The 9535-nt window shown below is 42.7% G+C and overlaps 1 protein-coding gene across 1 annotated transcript in view; it reads right to left on the bottom strand.

Moving 5' to 3' along the window:
• Positions 1-9139, bottom strand: part of LOC119411749 (contactin-4) — a 456128-nt gene extending 446989 nt beyond the window's left edge. Inside the window, exon 1 of the mRNA XM_037678676.1 lies at positions 9084-9139. The gene's annotated coding sequence lies outside the window, so the exon portion shown is untranslated. The remainder of the gene's footprint in view (positions 1-9083) is intronic.
• Positions 9140-9535: the final 396 nt, after the last annotated feature.

The following is a 9535-nucleotide window of genomic DNA, read 5'->3' as shown; positions in this document are numbered from 1 at the left end:
CCGCTTTGCGGTCACGATGCTCCTTACTGGTAATAAATCACCAGCTCTTCATCCGTTGTTCTGGTAACCATCAAACTTGTTTTCATCTACTCTCACGCGATTCGGTCGGGAAGGAATATTTAAGGAGCACAAATACTGTGACAAGGTGGAAGTCTTGTGTGGACCAGCGCGCGGTGCCATGCAGTTGTGATGTGAGTTCTGTCATTGGATCGAAAGGCTTCCCGGTCACTTGTCACGGTGAGAGATACTCATATCAATTTGTGTGTTAAGAGTGTACGAGTGTACATGACTTTGCTTGGCTGTTTTCTTGTGGCAGATTAATAAATGACAATATTATTCTAGCAAGTTACAGTCCCTTGTGTTTCATTTTCCTCTTGTCTGAATATCTGGTGCCGATCGCTCACGAACCCTTTGATAAAGAATTTCATAATACACCCTTGTTCAGAGGCAACCTGCAATAAAGAGAATAGTGAGAAAATGGTCAACGGAAGCTGAAGAAGCCCTGCGGGGTTGTTTTGACGCTACAGACTGGGATGCACTGTGCCAGCCACATGGAGAGGACATCAATGCCATGACTGAGTGTGTGACCGACTATATAAACTTCTGTGTAAACAACACCATCCCCACCAGAACAGTGAGATGCTTCCCCAATAACAAACCCTGGATTACCACTGACCTGAAGGAACTGCTAAACCAGAAAAAAAGAGCCTTCAGGGAGGGAGACAGGGAATTATTGAAGAGCACACAGAAGCAACTTAAAGTCAAGATAAGAAACAGCAAGGAGGTGTACAAGAAGAAGCTGGAGAGCAAGCTCCAACAGAACAATATCAGAGAGGTGTGGTCAGGGATGAAACAGATCACAGGCTTCAAGCAGAAGGAGGATCAGAAGGATGTTGATTGATTTCAACAAAGAAAGATGACAACAATGGACAACAGCAACAACAATAAACAGTTATAAAAAAGCATACTACAGTTTTTTTTTTTTAACAAATAGGATGGCTAAAAGGAAAAGGTAACAAAACAAAAAACAGCTAGATTCCAAGACAAATGTAGAAAATTAAAAACAGGAACATGTCAGCATTGGACCCTGCCAGGTGTCCAACAGATTCTTAAAGACACTTAGAGAGGTCAAGGTCGAGAGCTTCAAATATTTTTGTAAGATATTCCAGGAAACAGGAGCAGAATAGGAGAAGGCCCTTTTGCCTAGTTCAGTCCTCATTGAGGGAACACTGCAGGTAATAATGTCCTGAGAGCGCACTCCGTAGCTGCACTCACGCAGAGACATGTAGGAGGAGATGTATGAAGGCAGCAGACCAAGAAGTGATTTAAAGATGAAAATGTACCAGTGAGAGAGTCTGTGTGAAGTTAATGATGTCCAGTTAACAAGGGAATACAGTGTGCAGTGGTGGGTACGATAATCACAGACAGTTATGAATCTTAGTGCCCTGGACCCTTCTTCTACATATTGGTCTTCAACTAAATCAGAAGATGCTGATACCTCCTTTGCCTCCCCCCTCTGCGTCTCCAGAAGTCAGGTGAGGAAGCAGCTGGAGAGACTGAACCGGAATAAGGCTGCAGGTCCAGATGGTGTCAGTCCCAGAGTCCTGAAGGTCTGTGCAGAGCAGCTCTGTGGGGTTCTGCAGCACCTCTTCAACCTTAGCCTGACCCAGGAGAAGGTTCCAGTGTTGTGGAAAACATCCTGTCTTGTTCCAGTGCCAAAGAAAACGCACCCATCAGTCCTCAATGACTATAGACCTGTTGCCCTGACATCCCACATCATGAAGGTCCTAGAGAGACTTCTGCTGACCCACCTGACTAGACAAACAAGCACATATCAGGACCCACTGCAGTTTGCTTATCAGCGTGGACTTGGAGTTGAAGATGCCATCATACACCTGCTTCAGCAAACTCACTGTCATCTAGAAAAGGCAGACAGCACTGTGAGAGTCATGTTCTTTGATTTCTCCAGTACATTTAACACAATCCAGCCTGATTTGCTTTGTCAGAAACTCCAGAAGACTCAGGTGGAGGCCTCAACAATCACCTGGATCAAAGACTACCTGACGGACAGACCACAGTTTGAAGGGACTGACTGAAGGGTTGTGTGTCTAACCAGGTGGTCAGTAGCTCAGGAGCACCACAGGGGACTGTACTCTCACCATTCCTTTTCACTCTGTACACCTCAGATTTCCAGTACAAAACAGACTCCTGTCATCTGCAGAAATATTCTGATGACTCTGCAGTAGTCGGGTGTATCAAAGATGGACAAGAAGCTGAGTACAGGGAACTGGTGGACCGCTTTGTGGCATGGTGTGGAAACAATAATCTCATCTTGAATGTGAACAAAACAAAGGAGATGATTGTAGATTTCAGGAGAATCAGGAACAGATCCAACCCTATTTTCATCATGGGAGAAGAAATGGAGGTGGTGGAGAAGTATAAATACCTTGCAGTTCACCTGGACAACAGACTGGACTGGAAATGCAACAGTGAAGCCATCTACAAGAAGGGACAGAGCAGACTGTACTTCTTGAGGAAGCTGAAGTCCTTCAACGTTTGCAGCAAGATGCTGCATATCTTCTATAAGTCTGTTGTAGAGAGTGCTATCTCTTCTGCCATCATCTGCTGGGGGAGCAGCACCAGAGCAAGTGACTTAAAAAAAGATCAACAAGCTCATAAAGAAGGCTGGCTCAGTTCTGGGGACTCCTCTAGAACCTTTGGAGATGATTGTTCAAAGAAGGATTCTTCATAAAATGAAGAACATTATAGACAACCCTCAGCATCCTCTTCATCAGACTGTCATACAACAACCAAGTGTCTTCAGTCAGAGGCTTCTTCAAATCCGTTGTAGGACAGACTGCTACAAGAGATCCTTCCTGCCCACAGCCATCAGCATCTATAACAACTCATTAATGAAACCAGGATGATGAGTTACCCAACATATAATTTCCCTCTGGGATTAATAAAGTATTTTTGAATTGAATTTTGAATTGAATTATCAGCAAAGTTTCTGGTAAAGTTGTTGCAGATGTCAACAAAGGTCTCCATGCTGGCAGACCGAGGCACGTTTAAAATGGAATTTACGGTATTAAAAAGAACACGGGGATTATGACTGTTTGAAGCAATGATTTGGGAGAAGTATTTGTTCTTTTCAGATTTAACAATGCTCTGATAGTCTTTCAAACATGTTTTTAACATAATAAAAGAAACCTGTAATTTGTCCTTTTTCCACTTGCGTTCAGCTCTCCTGCATAGACGTTTGGCCACTCAAGTGGTCGCGTTCAGCCAGCGGTGTGGTGCCCGCTTTGGTCGCCTGATTTTTAGCAGGGCCACGAGGTCTAAGATCTTAGAGCAGGTCGCATCATGCCTACTGAGCAGCTCCTGCGTATTAATACAGGCAGAGGTTTCAGGGACTGAAGCAGCATCAGTAATGAATGCAGAGGAAAAAAGAGCAGCGGTTGAAGAGTTAAATATCCGACAACTCCTGGCTGGGGATTTAGACTCATGAATAACAGAGGTTTGGAATGAAATGGGTTTGTGATCTGAAACAATAGCATCCCCAGTTTCCATATTAACTACAGATAAACCGTGAGACAGAACTAAATCAAGTGTATGGCCCTGTTGATGAGTTGGACCAACAATATTTTGCACAAGGTTGAAAGATTGGATCAGATTTAGAAACTCCTGCACCAAAGGCTTGTCAGGACAGCAAACGTGCACATTAAAGTCGCCCAGAATCAAGACCCTGTCGTAATTGAGCAGTATTCCAGTCAGAAAGTCAGAAAATTCACTTATGAAGTTTTTGTTGTATGAGGGTGGTCTGTAGATCAGGCTGCACAGTGTTGGGTTGGAGCGGCCCAGCTCAAAATACAGCAGTTCAAAACTCTGAAAAGTTACAGCCTGTAGCTGTCTGCAGTTCCAGAGCTTTTTAAAAACCGTTAATATTCCACCACCCCTACCAGAAGTCCTTGGAGCATTAAAAAAGGCACAATTCACCAGCAACAGTTCAGAAAAAACACTTAACTCACCAAGGACGAGCCAGGTCTCAGTAACAAACAAGAAGTCCAGTCCATTGGAGCAGAAATAATCATTTAAGATAAAAGTTTTATTTGCCAGTGACCTCACATTCAGCAGAACAATCTTTGTAGAACCAGTAGATGAAGGTAAAGCTGTGCTCGGAGCACAGATCAGCTGTTTCAGAGTTCTGGAGTTTGAACCGCGCCTCCAAGGACCAGAGACGTCGCAGCTGTGCGCACGCCCGCGACGCGAGCCAGGCTCGACTACGGGGATCAGGCAGGACCCAGCAGGATCAACAAAGCACCCGGACAGGCGAATATCCAGCAGATGGTCGGCAGAAGATGATGCAGCAGAAGGACCTGAGTTGGTTAAGTTCCTCTGGAGACAGCCAAAACCACCGTAGCCACGCGCCCGGGCACCTGGAGCGAGCTGGAGTTGAGTGGGTCAGCGAAGCATCCGGATGGACAGTTTAACGTCTGCTGGTCAGTAGCAGATGACGAAGCAGCAGAGAACTTGATGCTGGCTTTAATCCTCACAAGACGGCCGGCACGTCTCCCACGGCGCCTGGAGCGATGTTTTCGGGCGGGCAGAAACGGCGCGCGCTTCAGGTAAACCGGGACATCAACAAGCAGAGGGGGTGGGGGTCCAGAGCCCTGATCAAAGTGGTCAAACAAGGCGGGGTTTGCAGTAGATAACTGTATATTTAAAAGTTGTTGGCGATCATAAACAAGCAGTGCGTTTATGTCACCGAAGAAAAATGACAAAAACAGAAAAAAAACCAATCAGAACAGACAGAGGTGAACGGCAAGCCACCAGCACCGGCGCCATCTTCCCGGAAGTAAATTATTAGCATTAGCCAGGCGGAAATGGCAAAGTCGCACATGCGCAGTCAGGTCAGTTTTTTACGATCAGATAAAAACGAACAGATCAAGTGTTTACATGCGCACCGATCGGGTTACGGATCGGCGTAAACCACCCTTTTCGTTTTGATCACAAATTATATCGGATCGTGCCAAATACATAAAAAATAACCCGAACAGATGTTTACATGACACGCTTTTATTCCGACCGGCCATTTGATCCGGTTACTTATGTCCATGTAAACATACCCAATGTGTGTAGATATGTTCTGAAACAGCCCTGAGTTATCCAAAACCGCTTCAGATTAGGTGACAGGGCCAACATCAATTACCATGGAGAGCAGATGGTTCAAAATGGGCTTACTTCTGGATTCAGCAAACTACCATCTCTCTGACTTTTCTCTGTTCTTATGCGTTTTTAATCAACATACAAAAAAAAAAAAAAGTCAGGATATAAGGTTTTCCGTAGATAAAAATCTAAATAATTCAAAATTAATACAACGCTGTTTTAGACGTGTGTACACGGTGGTTAATTTCAGCCGGATCCTGCCGGAACAAGATCTGGGAACTCTCATTTTGATCGCTCGGATCCGACAACTCAAACCTCCGCCTCTAAAAGTCCAAAGTCATTGCACATTTTTTTTTTAGATTATTTATTAAAAATACAACTAGAGGAGATTTTGCCCATTCTGTGGAGTAGATGTTCTGGCCGCACCACATGCCAGCAGAGACGCAGACTGCATGTCCAGTGGGAGCGTCTTCATCCACCTTCAGCTGTGTACCCTGGTTGTTTTATGCACAGCGTCTCCAGACAGCTCTGCAGGACGCATGCACAACTGCTGTGTCAGAACTCCTGCTTACATTACTGGGGTGAATAACATTTCAGACATAATAAATAAGCTTACAGTAAAAAAAAAAAGAGTGACATGTTTGATGTGTAGTAACATTACATCATGTATCAAAACAACGGCACTAATAAGTCAAAATAACAGTGATCAAAATGTTGAAAAGACCGTCCAGTTTATTATCTAAAATAAATGGATGGATGGATTGTCCTTAGCTGGACAACTGAGAATTGACGCACGTGAAGGCTATTGAGACTGGAGCAGAACAGCGCGCAGGACTGAATTCAGCAGAATTCGGGTCGGACAGTGTGTGGGTGGCTGGGGGAGGGTTGGGGATTAGGACACTTGCCAGAATAGGACCTCCATTCACACACAGGCTTGTTAATTATTGTTGCTCTCTAAAATAGTAATTTAATTTCAACCTTTATTTATACAGGTTGTTAGTCTCATTGAGGCTCGTCATTCACAAGAGACCTGTTTTTAATCAATTTAATCAAATGTTTACAGATGTTTAACAACTTGTTAAAATAAACCAAAATGCAGGAAATGGCATCTCTTTTATTCCAAATTTTCTGGGGGAGGACTCATGGACCTCCCACCACCCCCCATCCCCCACCCCCGCCGGACCACTGCTGTTTTTGTTCTGGCATCAATTAATTTACAAATTAAGCCCTATGTTTACACAAGCAACAAGCTACACGGTGCAGAGCAGAGAGAACTTCCGGGGTCAGACCACTTGTCAAAAATTAAATCAAGATAATCAAAAGTGAGTGCACGTTATCCGAGTTTTCCATTTTCGTTTTGTGCACAACATCGGAACTTTGTGATCCGATTTTTCATTTTGGTTTAATAAACGAAAAAATTATTGTGTTTTTGTTTTTTCATTTTTTGTTTCAAACAAAAAAATGGAACTGCCTGAATGTACACGGACAGACTGGCCTTCGGGAGCTTTCCCCACTCTCAGACGCTCTTTCTCTTTTTGGGATCATTTTGTTTGGACTGCTCTCTGGCTGCCCTTGTTTTTGATTTTTTTGGACTTTGTTTTTCATCTCACTCTTTCTCACCAGGAGCTGTAGGCTGCAGCCCCCGGCCTCAGCGAGATGGTAATTTTTGTTAATTTTTTGTATATGTTTTTGTAATAATTTTGGCCTGGTGGGACCAGTTGTCCTGTTATCGCTTCTTTCTTTTACGGTAGGTGTTTTTTAGTTTTTTTTTTCTTTCTAGTTTTAGTCCAGAACCTGCAGCAACTTTGACTGCCCTGTTTTGTTCTGTTTGACCGGCTCACCAGATCCTTCTCTGAGTTGATACTTTGGGGTTTTGGGTTTTTTGGTGGACATGGGAACTGGGGGTCCCTCATCTTCTTTTTTCCCCCCACAGAAAGCTATTTTTAATAAAGTGAATGTTGAACCCTCATGTTTGAGTCACATGTCCTCCTTATAATATGGTGTGCCCTTGGTAGCCATAACAGTGACAACCTCAATATTTCCTCAATTTTTTTTTTAAATTAATTTGTACATTTTTGAGTAACCTTGTGCACAGTCTACTGCTACAGAAAACTTAACATCCTTTGTGGAGGTAATTACCATGAAAAAATGTATTTTGGACACTAGGAATGCACAATATAAACGGTACACGGTAGAAACGATAGAAATTTAGCCTACGATAGAGATCTGTCTACTACCGGCTAACCGCAGTAATGCTGTGCCTGAAGTAAAATCAGAGTTGTCAGTTTAATCGTTACTTTTTTTAGTTGAAAACTGTGCGCAAGTGGTGTTCAAGTGTAAAATCAGAGCTGTAAGGTTTAATCGTTACTTTTTTTTAGTTGAAAACTGTGCGCAAGTGGCGTTAAAGTCTTTTCTTCGAGAGCTAAGTAGCGAAGCTACAAGCTAACTACAGCCGGCTTGCCGTAGAGTTGCTATATTCTGACGCATGCGCAAAATGCTGTGTTCCGTAGAAAGTTTTGTTGTTTTTTCCATCGAAAGTTAAAGTAAGCGTTGGTCAGCTTTAGAGAAACCTGCTCTCTGATCTGTGAAAAGAACGCTGTGTTGTGTGATTTTACTGCGAGACCCTCTGGTCAAAGCCACAGACTCATTTTGTGTCAGCTCTCCATTAATGTGGAAGGAGTCGTCAACTAGAGGTTTGGAGGATGAAGTGTTTCAGTGTAAAATGCTGCTCTGTTGCTGTTCATTTCTTAAGTAACACTGGAAACTGTTAACAACATATTCTTTTGTTTAAAGCATATGGCTAAAACTACATTTGATATATTTTGCACTGTTTTGCACTACAAGCAAGAAGCCTAATACTTGATTTGTTTATTATTTAAAAACTCTGGACCTAGTATCCTGATGCATGCTTGGACCTGGACCTAGTAGTGTAATTTTCTTAATTCAAAATATATGATAGCAAAAGGACACCCTATGCTTTTTGAAAAATTCCTATCAAGTTTTATACCCAAAACATATTGTGATATATATTGTTATCGCCACCCTTCACAAAACATATCGTGATATGAATTTTATGCCATATCGCACATTCCTATTGGACACTTCTTACCATTTTTAAAATGTTTATGTGAACACAGGGTAAATTAATGACGTAAATTTAGACTGACCCTGGGTTTTTTATCTGCTCAGAGACGGACTGTAATGAGATTATGACCCGGTTCTGACTGGTTTAAATGGGGCCAGCAACTCTAAAAGAGTCTCCCAGGGATTTTATATCTGTCAAGGAATGGAGTTTTTATTTATTTGTTATTTCTTTATTGGCTCGCCACACCAAGTAAAAAGGCTTTTTCTGCACCGTATCCTTTTTCCTGACACCTCAGACCACATAAGATCCCATGAGATCACACTTATTCCGTCCCTCTATCCACTTGATAGGCTGTGCTCCCGGAAGAAGGTGGAGCCTATGCCCAATATAGTTGGAAGGCAACCTGTCATTTGGCCCTTTCAGTCCAAGATCTCGCATCGAATTGTATTGGAGAGGCCAGTGCTGTAAAACTGTAATCTTCTCCTGCCTTGATTTAAGCCAATTGGTAAAACTGAATACACGTTTCCTTGATTTATTGAGAATATGCGAGTTACTACTTCTGAGGGAGTCCGAGCCAGGAGCCGCGTGAGCTGGAGGCGGGCTTGGGGTCCGAGATGAGGCCTGTGGCCCACAGCTAGCAACATCTAGCTGTAGCAGCTCGGTGGGCCCGCAACAGCTCACGTTGCAACAGTCCTAATGATAAAATATTTAGCAGGTTCTGTCAAAATGCACAAATATTCCCTGAAATACTGAACTTTTAAAGGGAACACATCACAAATCAGATAATTTCTGATGTTTTGAAATGTCATTTCAGTGCTGTGTTTTAACTTACCGTCACTACGGAGCACTAGTGGAGTTGGAGGGCCCTGGACACGTGTTTTTGTGACGGTGTTGGTCACAACGCAGGTGTAATTGCCAACATCTGAAGGTTCCACTTTAGCGATGTACAAATTCCCCCTCTCCTGTGAGATGAAGCGTTGCGTGTCCTGCTTCACAAATGTTGGGAACTCATTGAAGATCCAAGAAAATATCAGATCTGTGAATAAATAAATAAATGATTAATTTACCTAAAATAAAAAAGGTTGGAGAAGGCTGACAAAAATAACTGAAATAATTGTGGAGCAACAATAAATTATTGATCATATCAGTAATAAATATATTGACTGAATTGCATCATGCTAAGTGCTAACTTGCAAAGTATTCTTTGTGGCCTTATCAAAAAGGAATAGTTCAAATCTTTTGAATTGGGGTTCTGTAGAAAGGTTATGAACAATAATCATTTTA

Source organism: Nematolebias whitei, chromosome 7, assembly GCF_014905685.2.
Source record: "Nematolebias whitei isolate Nwh7 chromosome 7, NemWhi1, whole genome shotgun sequence".
NCBI classification, from domain to species: Eukaryota; Metazoa; Chordata; class Actinopteri; order Cyprinodontiformes; family Rivulidae; genus Nematolebias; species Nematolebias whitei.
This window is presented reverse-complemented; position numbering and strand designations above follow the sequence as displayed.